Below are 16,208 nucleotides of genomic sequence, written 5' to 3'. Positions count from 1 at the left end.
CAAAATATTTGTGCAAAGAACTTTCATCCCACTTATTATGAAAGAAAGTGGTTTAGTCTGAAGGGGATTTTCTGACAGAAACGGTTTCAATGAAATTTCCCCACCATCTCAATTCCTGGGCTCTATCCCTGCCTCTGGGGGTTTTTGTCAGTTAGAACAGGAGTCGGGACTGGTGGCTTCTCTTTCTGGCTCTGTCACTGCCTTGCTATGTAGACCCTTGGGTAGGTCACTTCCCTTCTCTGGACCTCAGGCTCCTCCCCATCTGTACAATGAGAACAGGGACAATTCTCGAACTCTGGGCAGTCGTGAGCCTGAGTGAGATAAGGGGCATTAAATCCCTCAGTGAAGGAGAAAGGGGAGTTTAACGGTGCTTAGCACCAAGGAATTCTAAAGTTTGCTAAAATATCTAGTCTGTGGAAACAAGAAATGGTCGGGGACAAACTTTTTTACCACTGCCTTTTTTAAAGCCCATTCAGGGATGTGAGTCCCTGTCTCTTAGATACCTGGGGTTCTTTGCCAGTAGGAGAGAAGAGGTTTCTGCCTCTGTTTTTGTGGTCTTAAAAAACCAGGTGTTGTGCCCCAGTTCTCATCTGAGATCCCTGAAAAAGAACATCTTCCCATCCACGAACAAGACAGGAGCTATCTTTAAAAGGGGAACAAAGAGACCCCTGGGACTTACAGACTAGCTGGCCTCACTTCCGCAGCTGGGGAGATACTGGAATACATTCTTAAACAATCAGTTTGTCAGCAGCACCTACAGGATACTTTGGTTCTTAGGACTAGTAAGCATGGATTTGTCAAGAACAAATCATTCCAAACCAATCCTCTTTCCTTCCTCAGCCGGGCTCCGGGCCTAGTGTAGGTGGGTAAACAGTAGATGGGATCTAGCTCAGTGTTACTAAGGCTTTTGACACAGTCCTATAGGATATTCTCACAAGCAAACGAGGGAAGTGTGGTCTAGATGCAATCAGTATCATATGGGTGCAGAGCTGGTTGAAAGCCCAGACTCCAAGAGCCCTTCTCCTTGTCTGGCTGTCCAACAGAGAGGGTGCACCTGTTGGGTCCGGCAGGGATCAGTCCGGGGTCTGGTACTATTCAATATTTTCATTACTGATTTGGAAAATGGAGAGGAGAGCACGCTTCTAAAATTTGCAAATGACACCAAGCACTGTGGAGCACAGGATTGGAATTCAAAACACCCTTAACAAATTGGAGACTTGGTCTTCTTGAGCCAAACTCCATGGCTGGGCCCCTCTCTCTAGACTGGACTGAAGTGAAACCCCAGAGCCAAACACTCCTCCTCCTGGGCAGTGCACTGCGCCCTTGAATGGTCAGATGCTGCTTAGCACTGTCAGAGAAGCTTTTGCTGGGGGATTCTCCCAGCACTTTCCAGTAGCGGGAAAGTATGAAATCCCCAGCAATGGAACTCAGGAGTCCTGACGCCCAATCCCCTGTTCCAGTCACTCCAGCAGAGCACATTCCCTCTCAAAGGTAGGGGGAGCGGCCATGAGGGCCTGCTTGTAATTGCCAGCTGTGGGAGGGAGTGTGCAGCAGTGGTTAGCGAAGAGGCCTGGAAAGAAGGACTGCTGGGTCCCATCCATCCTTCTGACACTTGGTGTGACCCTGAGCCAGAGCTACCCCTCCCCAGGGCTCTGTTTCTCATCATAGGTTGGGGGCATCAGTATTCCGACAGCTCAAGCGGGGTTGGGAGGCTTCCAGGAAGGTGTGTTAAATAGTGCACTGGGATTTTCAGGATCCCGAGGCAACTGTCACCCTCCACACTAGGGATGACGTTCTGCCCCCGCTGCTGCTGGCCAAGTTTTTCCTTTCCCTGTCAATAAGACAGAGACTCTTGTTTTCTCAGCCAAGCTGAATCGCCCAGTGTCATCAACCCTGCCTGCTGGCTGGGCAGAGTAACTACTTTCAGGTTCACCACCCCCCTCTCCAGCCTGCCTTGGGCTTTGGAGAGTGAGGAGAAGGGCGAGGGGAGGAACACCGAACATCCTCCATCCATCGCTGCCCGTCACCAAAGAGCTAGTGCAGTTGGCCATTAAGGGTTCCTCAGTTGGCGTCTCCTGTCTGTCTGTGGGAGAGGCCAGAAAGAGGGGAGAGAAATCTTTCCCAAAGGACATTGGATTTGCCAACAGCCCCCAGGAGCCGCCCACTCTCAAACTGGGGAGGGGCCTTCTCCAGAGCCGTCTCCAGGTGTGTTTTTGCCAAGGTCCCAGCAAGGGTCCCCAGCCCTTCCCCTTGTGGAGAGACTGTTATCCCCAGGGGCTGAGAGTCTCTGAGCTTGGCCAGACCCGGTTGAGGCTTGCTGAGCATGGGAAATCAATGTGCGAAACGAACGGTGGGGCCCTGGCCTTGCTTATGCCTAGGGAACATTGAAGTGGGGGATGGTTATCCAGGCAAGTGTCCCAGGACCTTCCTGGGTTCTGTTCCTTCTCTATCTGTGTGGGAGGTGGGGGAGGGGAGGTGTGAGATGTGGCCCCTGGGCTGGCAGGAGGATGCTGCTTGTCCAGTGTACCGATGGTCTTTGTGACTGACCCCAGTGCTCGAAAAGGATGAGACTCCCCGGTTCTTGCAGCCCCAGGGATGAGAAGGGAGAAGTTTGAGGGGGAGCAGATCATGCAATGAACTCCTGCCAGTGTGTGTAGCTTGCACTCCCTGCACCCCTGTGGCAGGAGGAGGAGCTGCTCTGGCTGGGGCAGGGATGGGGAAGGACCAAACAGGCTTGTTAGTGAGAGGCTGCCTTGACCCCAGACTCACACCTGCTCCCCGCTCGAATCCAGGATGGCCAGGCTCCTGAGGATGTTCAGGAAGAAGGCTCTGCAGGTGGCCACAGAGCCTGAGGGAAGCAGCTGCCATCTTCCCCGGGAGTGGAGCGGCCCCTCCGTCCCCACTGGCGGGGAAGGAGCTTTCGGCCGGGCCAGGAGGTGGAAGTGCCCAGTCTTCTGGAAGAGGAAACCTGCTCCCGGCGCAGGCGCCGAGGTGGGAGAGGCACCAGCCAGGCCAAAATGGAGCTGGGCCAGGATGCGGCTGGACAGGCAGGACCCAGCCCAGGATCGGAACCGGGCAGGGTGGCTCCGGGGCTTGTTGTGTGGGCAGCAGCGGCCCCAGGAGCCCAGCCCCCATTTCCAGCAGGAGGCATCGCCCTGCCCGGTCACTCAGGACCTACCAGCCTTCCCAGGGCAAGAGGTGGAGGATCCCTCTCCCACCCCAGCAGCTCAGCCCGCTCCCCATGGGACAGCAGCAGCACCTGGGACATGGACAGCAGCATGGCTGACGGACGCTTCTGCTTTGTTCCAGGTGAGGAGCCAGACTGGGCTCAGGGAGGGGTGGGGAGGGAGTTGTGAACACCCCAAGCCCAGGCCCTCGAGCAGTGCTATGGGGGCGGGTCCCCAGCTCAGGTGTCTGGCCTGAGCCACTGAACCCCACTGACACTAGATGCTGCCACTTTAATCCTTGGTGCTCCATTGGGCAGGGAGTGGGATGCACCTCCCAGGGAGTCCAGGACAATGGGAGGGGTCTCTTTGCTATGGACTCCTGAAGGAGTTGGGGGCTGATGACAATACACAGGGAAGAACAAAAGGGTCAAATGGGGCCTGGAGCCCTTAAGAGTAAAACACTTGTCACTAACCATTCTCAACTCCACTGAGAATGTTTTGGGGTCACTCCTCGCCTTTATCAACCTAGGCGTCTCGGAGCATCATAATTAATAGGTGCTCCAGTGGTGCAATTGGTTAGCACACAGGATCTAAGGGCTGATGTACGCTGGGCACTTCACTGGCAGAGCGACGTCTCTCAGGGTGTGGCGCCCTTTCATGCAGCCAGCACTGGGCTCTGGATTCGAAGTCCGGAGATGGGTTTTGTGTGTGGCCACAGGCTGGCTCTGAGCTTCACACTGCCCTCCCGCATCCACAACCCTGCTCACTCACTCTGGGGCTGCAGGCAGCGTCAGCTGGTTGCCGGGTTCCCTGGGGATGAGAAGCAGGAGGCTCCCTCCTGCCTGCAGCTGCCTGGCTCCCTAAATTGGGGTGGGCTGTGCCAGGAAGGGATGATGTGGCAGCAAAGCCCCCCCCCCAGTGCAGGGGGGGGGGGGCTGAGGATCAGCCACTCCATTGGCCCCCAGCACCTCATGCAGAGCAAGGCAGCCGCATAGCGGGGAAGGTTGCTCTCAAGCCCAGCTGGTGCCGGCGGAGGAGGTGGAGAAGGAAGGAAAAGGAGGGGATGTTTTTTCTCATGGTCTCTCTTCAGTGGAGGGGCCGAGGGAGCGGCAGAACCAGGAGGCAAAGGAGCAGCTTTGGGTTATTGCCCCCCTGCCCCCCAGTGCTGTGCCCGGGGCTGTGAAACTGTGCTTAGTGCAGCTTGCGAAGGAAGGAGGGTAAATGTGCTTTAAGGTGCCAGTTATGTCTCCTCAGTCTCACTGCTGACTAGCGGCAGACCCAGTGCTCAGAATTAAGCAGTGTTCTCAGGGCTACTGGACTCTACACTAGTTTTCAATTGCCTGCTCAGTGCTTCAGCCATGCCACCTTCTCACTCAGCTACATCCTGAATAGTGGTGACTGGGAAGGGGGCGTGTGTAGCAGATGCCAATTTGAGGTGAATAGTCTCTTGGCCAGATTCTGCTGGGTTTATGGTGCTTTGTGTCATGGACTGGAGCAAAGTGGCTAGTGAATAACCATGGTCTGTTCCAAACCAAGCCCTTCTGTCAAGCTCAGAGTTTCACAATCCTTAGAGAACCTTCCACTTATAAAGTGTCTCTGGCAGAGGCTCTTCTCTTCAAGACTGTGACACACTCTGATCCCTGGCTTAGACCTTCTTATTGAGAAACAGCCCATAATGTCATGCGCCCTCTGTGTTATTTTAGTGTAGACGAGAGTGTTATCAGTGTATTTCCATCTCTCCTGAGCCCAGGTCGCTCTGAATCACTCACACTCGAGTGGAGAGAGGGTGGATGGGAGCTGAGATTTCCCTCTTGGTGGTGGGGCGAGAGGCTGGGTGAGCAGTGGGACATGAGAGATGCCAGCGTGTGAGCAGCTCCAGTGCAGAGTCACTAGAAGGGCCCAGGGTGCAGGATGAGCCTCTGACTTGCTGTGACACTCCGGTGAACCGACAGCAGATTGCTAGGATGGGTGTGGTTTGTTCAGTGATTCATTTCCATCTCACAAATTCTCTGTTCAGTAGGAATACACATTAGAGTTGGGCTCTATCCTGCAGGAGCAGGCGGATCAGACTGGTGAATGGGGCAGGTGCTGTCTGGGAGAGTGGAGATTTTACAGTGGCAGTGGGACAGTCTGTGATGATTTCAGGGACCTGCCAGACTCCAACTCATTTGCAAACATGGATGTGGACGTGCCAGCACGCAACTGTCTCTGCTCATTATGGCAAGGTCCGGGCAGATCTGGCTGGAGATGTGAACTGTCTGGGAAGATCATCCTGGAGTGTCCTTCGGGGGCTGGGCCGGCACAAATACGGCCCAAGGGAGGGAGTTCTCTGCTAGTCTGTTCTGGGAATCTCTTGCAGCGGGTTACCAGGGATTTAACGGAGGGGGCAGAGTTTCAGAGGATTGCTGAGATGATCCTCTGCCTGACTTCTCTGCCTCCCTTTCTCTTGTGTAGTACCTACCAGGGCCACCTAGAAAGTCCTCAGTCCCACAGTATGGAGATAGTGCAAGATTTCCCTGATGTTGAATGCTGCACTCAGGGTCTGAAGAGACTGTATCCGGACACCAGTGACAGAAAAGGATTTAGGGTCCTGTGAAGAATAACGGAACATGACTCCCAGTGCCGGTGTGGCAACAAGCTAATGCCAACCTTGGATGTACAAACGGGGAGCAGTGAGTGAGGGACTAAATCTACTGTTGTATATGGCACTGGTGGGCACAGACTGGAATCCTGTGTCCAGTTCTATGTCCACAGAATGGAAGGGAGCAGAGCTGAGCCACAACAGTGATCTGATGGCTAGAATAAAGCCTTCGGTGAGAGATTTAAGCATGGATCTAACAACCCTCCAGTCGATTTGTGCCTGTATTTGGGAAAAGCCAGATGGTGAAGTCGTATCATATGATGCTGCTCTTTACATTCCATAGATCTCTGGAGGGGTGTGAAACAGCAGCAACTAACGTTATAGAGTGTAAAATCAGAGGTCAGATCACTTGATCCAAGAGTTTGAAAAGAGCTGGCAGAGACCACTGACTGTAAATGTTGATTCTCAATAAGCTTGGAACCTGAGGAGTTCAGAAACTGGAAGAAACTAACGTTGTGCCAGTATTTGAAAAGAGTAAATAGAAGTTCAAGGTAATTATAGGCCGATCAGTCTCACATCAATCTCTGGTAAGATAGTGGAGGACTAGAACTCCATTATAAAAATTAAGGAGGTATATATTAATGCCAGTCACCATTGAGAATACATTAGATAATTAAATATATTTATGGAAATAGATCCTGTCCAGTGGGCTGATAAAAGGGATTAGTGTTGATGTAAGATTAAGATTTTTGTAAGATGTTTTCGTAGGTACGCACAAAATTTGTGAAAAACTAGAGCGTACAAACTGACATGGAACCATTAAATGGATTAAAGTGAGTGATGGGTTTCCAAATAGAATTGTAAACAGGGATTGGCACCAAGCGATGTGTTTCTAGAGTGTTATAAAAATATAAAATAACTTACAGACGATAATGTTCCTAATGGCAGGTGTGCTGCTTCTCCTGGCACCTTTTTTCCAGCTGAACATAGTTAGAAAGACTCACCTGATCTCACCTTCATTTTCAGCCTTTCAGCCAGCTCAGAGTGCAGGCAGGGAGTACCAGGGCTGTGTGCAGGCAGGATGGAGCTCAGGGTGCAGGCAGGGAGTACCAGGGCTGTGTGCGAGGATGGAGTCAGGGTGCAGGCGGGAGTACCAGGGGCTGTGTGCAGCAGGATGGAGCTCGGGTGCAGGCAAGGAGTACCCAGGGGCTGTGTGCAGGCAGGATGGAGCTCAGGGTGCAGGCAGGGAGTCTAGGGCTGTGTCGGCAGGATGGAGCTCAGGTGCAGGCAGGGAGTACCCGGGGCTGTGTGCGGGCAGGATGGAGCCAGGTGCAGGCAGGGAGTACCTCAGGGCTGTGTGAGGCAGGATGGAGCTCAGGGTGCGGCAGAGAGTACAGGGACTGTGTGCAGGCAGGATGGAGCTCAGGTGCAGGCGAGGAGTACCAGGGGCTGTGTGCTGCAGGAGGAGCTCAGAGTGCAGGCAGGGAGTACCTAGGGGTGTGCGTGAGGCAGGATGGAGCTCAGGTGCAGGCAGGGAGTACCTAGGGACTGTGTGCAGGAGGTGGAGCTCAGGGTGCAGGCAGGGAGTACCAGGGGCTGTGTGCAGGCGATGGAGCTCAGGTGCAGGCAGGAGTACCAGGGCTGTGTGGGGCAGGATGGAGTTCGGCAGGCGGGGAGTACCTAGAGGCTGTGTGCAGCAGGATGGAGCTCAGGTGCAGCGAGACCAGGGGCTGTGTGCAGGCAGGATGGATCAGCTGGTGCAGGCAGGAGTACCAGGGGCTGTGTGCAGCAGTGGGAGTCAGGGTGCAGGCAGGGGGTACACTAGGACTGTGTGCAGGCAGGTTAGAGCTCAAGGTCAGGCAGGAGTACCTAGGGCTGTGTGCAGCAGGTGGAGCTCAGAGGTCAGGCAGGGAGTACCAGGGGCTGTGTGCGGCAGGATGGAGTCAGTGAGGCAGGGAGTACTGGCTGGTGCAGGCCGGATGGCGTCAGAGTGCAGGCAGGGAGTCATAGGGCTGTGTGCAGGGCAGGATGGAGCTCAGGGTGCAGCAGGGAGTACCAGGCTGTGTGCAGGCAGGATGGAGCTCAGAGTGAGCAGGGATACCTAGGGCTGTGTGCGGGCAGGATGGAGCTCAGGGTGCAGGCAGGAGACTAGGGTGTGTCGGCAGGAGGAGCTCAGGTGCAGGCGGGAGTACCTAGGGTCGTGTGCGGGCAGGATGGGCTCAGGGTGCAGGCAGGGAGTACCAGGGGGTGTGCGGCAGGATGGAGCTCAGGGTGCAGGCAGGGAGTACCTAGGGGTGTGTGCGGGCAGGATGGAGCTCAGGGTGCAGCAGGGAGTACCTAGGGTCTGTGTGCAGGCAGGATGGAGCTCAGGTGCAGGGGAGTACCCAGGGGCTTTGTGCAGGCAGTTGGGAGGGTGGCTAGAGGCTACCCAGAGTATACAGAAGAGGCCTCGTGCTGCCCACAGTCCTTGCACCCGGGCCCTGCGGAACGATGAGCCGCTGGGAAACAAACGGATCCTGTCCAGGGATGTGACAGGCTACTTCCATGAGCACAAAGCAGCAAACCCCACATGTCCCAGCTCCCCATGACGCGGAGGGCGAGCGCTGGCAGGGAAGGCAGGGCACACAGGGCTGGCTCGAGGGATCTTTAGTTTGCTAGCGTGAACAGCGGGGAGATGGCAGGCAGCTAGCAAAGCGGAGCCGAGGGCAGCTGTTAGGATGTGGATTTTCACACCTCTGGAAAGGCCTGACGTATTACAATGTAGCTAGATGATTCTCATGTAGTGTCACAGAGGTAAGAAGAATCACAATCACTGTTGCGGGTAAGGGCTCTCTTACTGGGACAGTCTGAGCCCTGCTCTTTGGCTACTCCAAGGGGCAGCCATAGGCTGGCAAGCGAACGGTCATAGCTCACCAGTCACACTGAAGTAAGGTGCTACAGCGCTGTTGGGATACAGTCCTGTCCTGACAATGCCCAGCACCACCAGGTAAAGATGGTTAAAGAAAACTTAGTTCGGTAGCATCCTGTCTGGCACGAACTCACCTATCAATAGCAGGGGTGTGACACCCTCATTGCTGTGTTCTTCTAGCAGTGTAGTCCCCACTTCCTTAGTGTTTGTCTGTATAATCGCTGTCTGGGTCTGTGACTGTTTCTGTCTGCTGTAAAATTAATTTTGTTGGGTGTAAACCAATTAAGGTGGTGGGGTATAACTGGTTAATAATCATGTTACAATGTGTTAGGATTGGTTAGTTAAATTTCAGTAAAATGAGTGGTTAGGGTACAGCTAAGCAGAATGCAAGTTTTACTATATAGTCTGCAGACAGTCAGGAAAAAAGGGGGGGTGAATTGGCATCATGTTTTGCTAAGGGCGGGGAATGGGAACAGAGGGACAGGCAAGGCTCTGTGGTGTCAGAGCTGGGAAGGGGACACTGAGGAAGGAAATTGGAATCATTGCTTGCTGGAAGTTCAACCCAATAAACGTCTAATTGTTTCCACCTTTCGACTTTGGTTATTGCTGCTCTCTGTTCATGCGAGAAGGACCAGGAAATGGGAGGGTGAAGGGATGAGCCCCCTAACATCTAACACACATTTGAACCTCTTCTTTTCACACTGCTGCTCATTCTCAGGTTCTGTTTTGTCTCTAGACAGATCCATTCTCTTTCAGGATGGCCTCGTTCTTCCTGTCTCTTTCGCTCATGGACGTGTTGGAGTAAGCACTCCCCTTCCCTCTATTCTCAGACAAACACTGGTATGAACTGTTTGCTACTGCTGGGTTTAGAAAGCATTTGTGGAGTGGAAGATGCCATTTCTGGGGGATTGTTCTCAAGCTGCAGTACTTTGTGCTCAAACATCTCCCAGCTTCCTTGGTGAAAATAAGACCAAAGTTTCCATGCAATATACAGGAAGAAAGTAGTTGATCACCCCAGATGGGAGTTGAACCCACAATCTCTGACTTAGAAAGCCATTGCCTTATCCATTAGGCCACTGGGGCCCTGAAAACCAGCTGAAGAAGGGATGGAAATTCCCTCTCATAAGTGCACATTCCTCACATTCACTCAGAAGCCAAATACCCCATTTAATGGCCTTACAGAAATGTCTGCGTCCCCTGGCAGCGAGGCAACTGGGCAGGTCGCTGACAGAGCTGAGCACCACCTTTCTGCCAGCCATCTTTAGAGAAGAACCTCACCCTAGTCACCCCTTCCTCCTTCACCACCTCCACGTCTGTGGCTCTGAGTGGCAGTAGGACGATTAGGGGGCAAATCTGGGGCTGGAACGGGGGTAAGGTCGGAGTAACCAGGTGGGGCAGACCCAGAGGGAGGCTGTGGGCTGCTGGTTGGTTGTTGAGATCAAAGCTGTACAGTGACCTGACACCCAGGGTTCCAGGGCCGACATAGTGACCCCCTTACTGGCCTTGACGAACCCCAAACCCTTGTTACTAAGGGCATTGAGGAGTCTCTGTCCCTTAATAACTTCTGGAAGCTCCCCAGCAGGCTGTGGGCATCAGCCGCCTCCTGCCTCACAGTTTAGACTCTTGGTGCTGTGCCAGCTGCCCCCTCGCTTGCAGGCCCAGTGTAAGAAGAAGGAGGCCTGGTGCTGGCAGAAGAGGGTTTTGACTAATCGAGCTCTGTGTTATGGGCACAGAAGGGGGAAGCAAGGGGGAGTTTATGCTCCCCCAGGGATGCCACTGAAGCCTCCTTGTGGGCTCCCCAAGGTCTGCCGGGAACTATGATGTCCCCCTTTTGCCACCTCGAAGGCTCCTTCTTGGACACAGTGGTTTCACCTGCTGGCTGGAAGAGTGTGGGGGCTGCACCGCAAAAGTCCATCTCTGAGCAGCCATGTCAGGGACTCGGGCTTAATCCAAGTGCAGAATCTTCAGTTGTGTATGTTTCGCTCCTTTCCAACTTCTGTGCAAGTGGCAAGTAAGAAACGGACGAGACACGCCGGCCCAAAGACGCCTCCCTCCCACCTTGCTGTAGGTCATGCAAAGCCCTTGGCCTGCCTCATGGCTCATCAGGAAAGCGCGGCCATGCTGCCCAAGCCTGAGTCACATCTGCAGCGTGGCCCGCCCCGGCTGACGGCACGCAGAGCCATGCGAGTCAATGGCAGGTCGAGTCGGGAGCCTCAGCACTTCCCCCTGACAGCCACACACACAGCGCTGCCTAGCGCCCAGAGATCCTCCCTCGCGTTCTCCCGCAGCAGCCTCCGACTGCCGGTGTGGGTGGGAAAAGGGGACCAGGAAGCACTGCGGCCTGAGGCCAGGACAGGAGGCCCTCACCACGCCCAGCCAGCCGGAGAGCTCCCTGGCAGGCTGACACCTCAGCCACCTCTTGCCTCATGGGCTAGGCTCTTGGTGCTCTGCTGGTCACAGCCTTGCTTGAAGGCCCAGAGGGAAAAGGAACAAGCACATGCACAGCAGAAGGTGGCTTTGACCCATTAATCACAGGATTATGGGCCTAGCATGCTCCCACTGCACCATTCTGCTGGCTTTTCGCCTGCTGCAGCCAGCACCCAGCCTCCAGCATCCACACTAGTGCCTTGTGAGCCCTAGTGCTGGCAGGCAGATGTGCAGGCTTCTAGGCAGCAGCCTTGGTGAGCACCCATATGTGTCTCTGTGGTGCAATGGGTCAGTGGATTCAGCTATTAATTGAGAGATTGTAGTTCAAACCTGCCCAGGGAAAGCAGCTGAACTTCTCCATTTTTCCAGGCTGCATTCCCCTCTGTCCCAGGACTGTCAGCCACATTCACGCTCACTGCTTGCTCAGCCCAGCACTTATTCTGAAAGCTCTGCCAAAGCACCTCAGTCCTGCCCCTCCATGACCCTTCCAGGCAGAAGAGGGCCAAAAGGATTCCCCTCTTGGGGCTAATTCCATCCCTTGCCACAGGGCTGTTTCAGCCTCCCATGAGAAGGGAATGATGGTGCTTCTGTATGAGCAAGTGTCTTAACTCATTCTCCCAGTTTTCAATCAAACTCTGCAGAGTGGGTCAGATCCTCGGCTGCTCGAAATTTGTGTCATTGATGTCAGTGGAGCTATACGGATTTACACCAGCTGAGGATATGGCCCATACCCTTTAAAACTGTATCCTCACCTAACCCTAGGGAGCCGAGCATAGGTAGTGCTGTCTAGTGGCCAGAACAGAGGCCAGGGAACCAGGAGCCCAGATAAGTCCCTGTTGCTCTCTGCATCTTAGGTTTTCCACCTTTGCAGTGTCACCTGCCCCTTGGGTGAAACCTGCTACAGAAGAGCACAGTGATCCCTGCTTTCATTCGGCTTCCCTCTCCCCACTACTCATCTCGCCACCACACTCCCTCCATGTCGCCACTGCCTGACACGGAGACCCCTCTACCACTGACGGGATGGACAGCGACACCATCTCGAGAGAGCCGCTCCTGCTGCTCTGCAGGCACAGCAGGACCCCAGGCCTTGGAGAGGCTAAGCAGAGGGGCAGGCAGCTGAGTTCTTCCTTTTCACTTCCCACTTGACTCAAGTATCTGCATCACATTTGTGACATAACCAAGCGGCCCAGGGGGTCCAGGGCCAGGTTCTCTGAGCTCAGTCTCACAGGTGTAAACTGGGAAGAGAAGAGGAAAAGAGGGGTAGGGGGAGTTTTATTGCCAAAGCAGGTTCTAGCGACATGGCGAGCAATGACCAAGGCCAGGTCTGTGCTACGGGACTACAGCGGCACAGTAGAGACCCAGCTGACAGCCACAGAAGGGGGTTTAACGTCACTGCAGGAACCCCACACCCAGAGTGACGGCAGCCAGGCTGATGGAAGCATCTTCTGTCGACACCACCACGTCTATAGCAGGGGGGAGGGTGGCACAGCTACATCGGGGGGTGGGTTTTTCACAGCCCTGAGCCCTGTAGTTATGTCAGCCTAGACCAGGCCCGAGTCAGGTGGAACACAAAGCCGAGAGCTCAGGTACGTCTCTGACCAAGCTGGGGAAGGGCTACAGAACAAGCTAGATACAAGGGGGAGGGGTGCTCAGAAGCAGAGAACTGCTGAGATCTGGGCACTGCTTTGTCTAGTTCAGATGATCTCTCATGTATGACATGAACAAACACGTCGGATTTTTTCAGCTCTCACACTTCTCCCAGCCACAAATCACATTTCAGTATTGAATGTTTCCATTGCTCTTCTTGTGCAGTGATGGGGACTGTCCTCCATTCTTACTGTGGAAAATCACAGCAGCAAGATGGAGTCTGGAGTCACATGGGCAAATCACATGTCCATACATGACTCAGTTTGCAGGCCGGCGCCATTGTTTACATGTTAGTTTGAACGTTCTCAGGAAAGCTCAGATGTGGATTGGAGTCTCCCAAAGTTCAGTGTCAGCGAAGCATTTCTTGATTGGGCACTTCCTGAAAATTGTCCTTTCTCAAGAAGCTGACCAAATGCATCACTGAGGCTACTTGGAATCAAAAGCAATTGAGATACAAGTACATAGCCCATATTCATAACTTCAAATACAAAAATGGTACACACATACAGCCAGCATAATTATAACCAGCAAATCATAACCTTGACATAGACACCTCACACGCCAACCTTTGCACAATATTTGCTGCACATAGATAACAGTGGTGGCAGCAATGATCTCTACTGTCCCAGTTCATATTAATAATGTCACAGAAGGCTATAGAGAAGTGGGAGGGAGTCGTCTTCCAGCGAGTGTGTCTCGTCCGTTTCTCCCTTGCCACTTGAGCTGAGGTGGGAAGGGAGCAAAATCTCTCTGGGTGAAGGTTTTGCATTCGGCTTTGAAAATTAAGCCCGACCCCCCAACATGGCTAGGTCAGCGCTGTCCTGGGCTCTGTGGTGGGAGGGCTCAGCTGGAGAAGGGGCAGATGAGGGGATTTTGTCTGTGATAGATAAGGGCTTTGTCAGTGGGAAGTCGTAGGTCACATGCTGGCGGTGACAATGGGGTTTGAGGTGGAGCATCAGCAACAGAGGAGCAACGAGTGGGGGTTTCACTTGGTAAAAATGACTCTGCCAAGCCGCTCCCTCTGCTGGAGTAAAAGCCTCTCATTTATCTCCTCAACTCCCCTCCATGAAAATCTTCACCCCTCCCCCGGTGCTGAGAGACCCCCTCACTCCCATGGAGATTTGTAATTGTTCTGACTCTTCCTTGGCCTTCTCCAAACAGTTTTCCCAGGAAAATGATCAAGGACATTTCAAATGAGAAAAACAAACCAAACCAGAGAAACCCCCACCACACAGTTTGGGTCTGAATTTTTCTACTGAAATTTGGAGACAATAAAACTCATCCCTCTGTTGGCCAGAAACCAAAGCTAGACCTCCCCCACTCACTGCTGACATGCTGCAGACCCAGTGCTTCAGAATTCAGGCAAGGTCCTCAGGGACTGTACAAGTGTTATACAAGTTTTCAGTGTGCCTGCTAATGCTTCAGGGAAGAACACTTTTCAACTTAGCTATGCTCCTTCTTGTTGGCTAATATACTGAAGAAACCCTTCTGTTTACTCTTAACATCCCTTGCTAGGCAATCCAAGTGTGATTTGGCCTTACCTGATGTCACTCCTGCATGGCCTGAGCAGTATTTTATACTCCTTCCTGGTCGATCTTGTCCAATCTTCCACTTCTGTAAGCTGTCTTTTTCATTCTAAGATCACAAGGATTTCACTTAAGCCAATGCTGGTCGCCTGCCATATTTTAACCATTCTTTCTACATCATTCGGATGTTTTTTCTGCAAACCTCCATAAGGATTCTTTAAAAAACAGCCAGCTCTCCTATAACTCCTTTCCCCCTCAGTGTTATTCTCGCCCAGGGGATCCTGCCCCAATCAGTTCCCTGAGGGAGGCAAAGTCTGCTTTTCTGAAGTCCAGGTCATAGCTCTGTGCTCTCCTTCTTCCGTTGTGTCAGGATACCTGACTCGACCCTCCTCAGTCACTGGCTCCCAGGTTCTCATTCACTTGTGCTTCCCCTGCTAACTAGTATCATTGGGTTAGCACACAATACTTGAATTATTTACACCTTTTCAAGTATAGTAACTAGCTGTATACAGGTGTTACGAAGTGGAATGTTCTTAATGTTTTTTTCGATACTGTGGGGGCCGCCTGTTTTCTCCTAACATTTCTAACAATCTAGACAGTGGGAGGAAGGGGGTGTGATTGTTGTAGAGCCTAGAGGGCCAGTGTGATGCTGTCTGCACAGAGAGATGGCTGAAACCGGCTTGCTACATTAGAAATTTCCAGCGCGCCCCGGCAGCACTGTGGTGAGCGGCTGCGGCGGAGCGCTTTGAAGTGTGAGTGTAGTCAGAGCGAGGTTGGGAGAAGCTCTTTCCAGGCGCTGCTTGTAAACCACATCCCTTATGGTGTAGAGTGCAGCGCTGGGAGCCGTGCTCCAGCGCTGCTGCACCTGATGACACGACGACTGTTAACAGTGCGCTGCATCTGCAGTGCTGCAGGGGGGGTGTTTTTTCACAACCCTGAGCAGCGAAAGTGCAGGGCTGAAATGCCAATGTACCAAGCCCCTGTCTCCAGGCAAACTAGTGGCCTGGGCCGCTCTCCTGCAAGGGCCACTGAAAGGTGTTGGAGAACAAAGAGTTCATAGTGCCTCCTAGATGCCTAGAAACAGAGAGCAGGCCTAGAGGAGGGAATGTGTTAGTGCCTGTGCGGGACTTCTGGGAAGCGCATGGTGTGGAAGGAGATGCTGAGATGGCTCTGGAACCACTCCTCAAAGCCAGTCATAGCGACTCTGGTGGGAGGCCTTCTCTCTCTGAGCATAGCTGTCTCCAAGGCAACGCTTACACGGCCCCTGGGTCTGACCTCAGAGCATCAGCATGCCGTTCCCACTGTGCGCTTTCGCAGTGAGTCCACGCAGGGGGGTCGCGGGGCAGCAGAGGTCCGCTGCACCCCACACTATGCAGTCAGACGGGTGACGCTCAGCAACACGGTAAAACAGAAGGTTTATTAGGACAGGTCACAGTCGAGAACAAGCTTGTAGGTACAGAACAGAAAAACAGGACCCCACAGCTCAGGTCCCATCTTGGGCTGGTGGGGCACCAGAACTAAGTTCTGAGGCATTCCCCATTTCTCGCAGCCAGCTCCCAAACTGACACTCCGCGCTCTTCTGGCCTTTTGTCTCTTCAGACAAGGAAGGTCACCTGCATCTCTTTTCTCAACACTTCAGTTGGCACCTTGCGAGGAAACTGAGGACCCACACAGTATTCAGAGAAAACATTAAGAACATTCCCACAAAATATAACGCACATTATATTGAAAGCAGGCAAGTGCTTGCTTCTGACTTTCATTTTAATTGACGCTTGTATTTGGGCTGGTGACGCGTTGTCGATTCATTTTGTTATCCCAGCAACAAATTCTTGATTTGTAGGACCACTAATAAATCAACAATGGATTTTCTGATAGTGATATTGTGCAATAAAGAGAAATTTACAATGCTTACAGCTTCCAGTCCATGTTTACACTATTTAATAATAATATAT

General features: G+C 53.0%; 1 non-coding gene across 1 annotated transcript; it reads right to left on the bottom strand.

Annotated features, from left to right (window-relative positions):
* Positions 1-9,666: 9,666 nt before the first annotated feature.
* TRNAR-UCU (transfer RNA arginine (anticodon UCU)) lies at positions 9,667-9,739 on the bottom strand. Its single transcript has one exon. It is a non-coding gene; the product is annotated as a tRNA-Arg (tRNA).
* Between the last annotated feature and the right edge of the window lie 6,469 nt (positions 9,740-16,208).

The sequence above is a fragment of the Chelonoidis abingdonii genome, chromosome 19, assembly GCF_003597395.2.
Source record: "Chelonoidis abingdonii isolate Lonesome George chromosome 19, CheloAbing_2.0, whole genome shotgun sequence".
In the NCBI taxonomy this organism is placed as follows: domain Eukaryota; kingdom Metazoa; phylum Chordata; order Testudines; family Testudinidae; genus Chelonoidis; species Chelonoidis abingdonii.
This window is presented reverse-complemented; position numbering and strand designations above follow the sequence as displayed.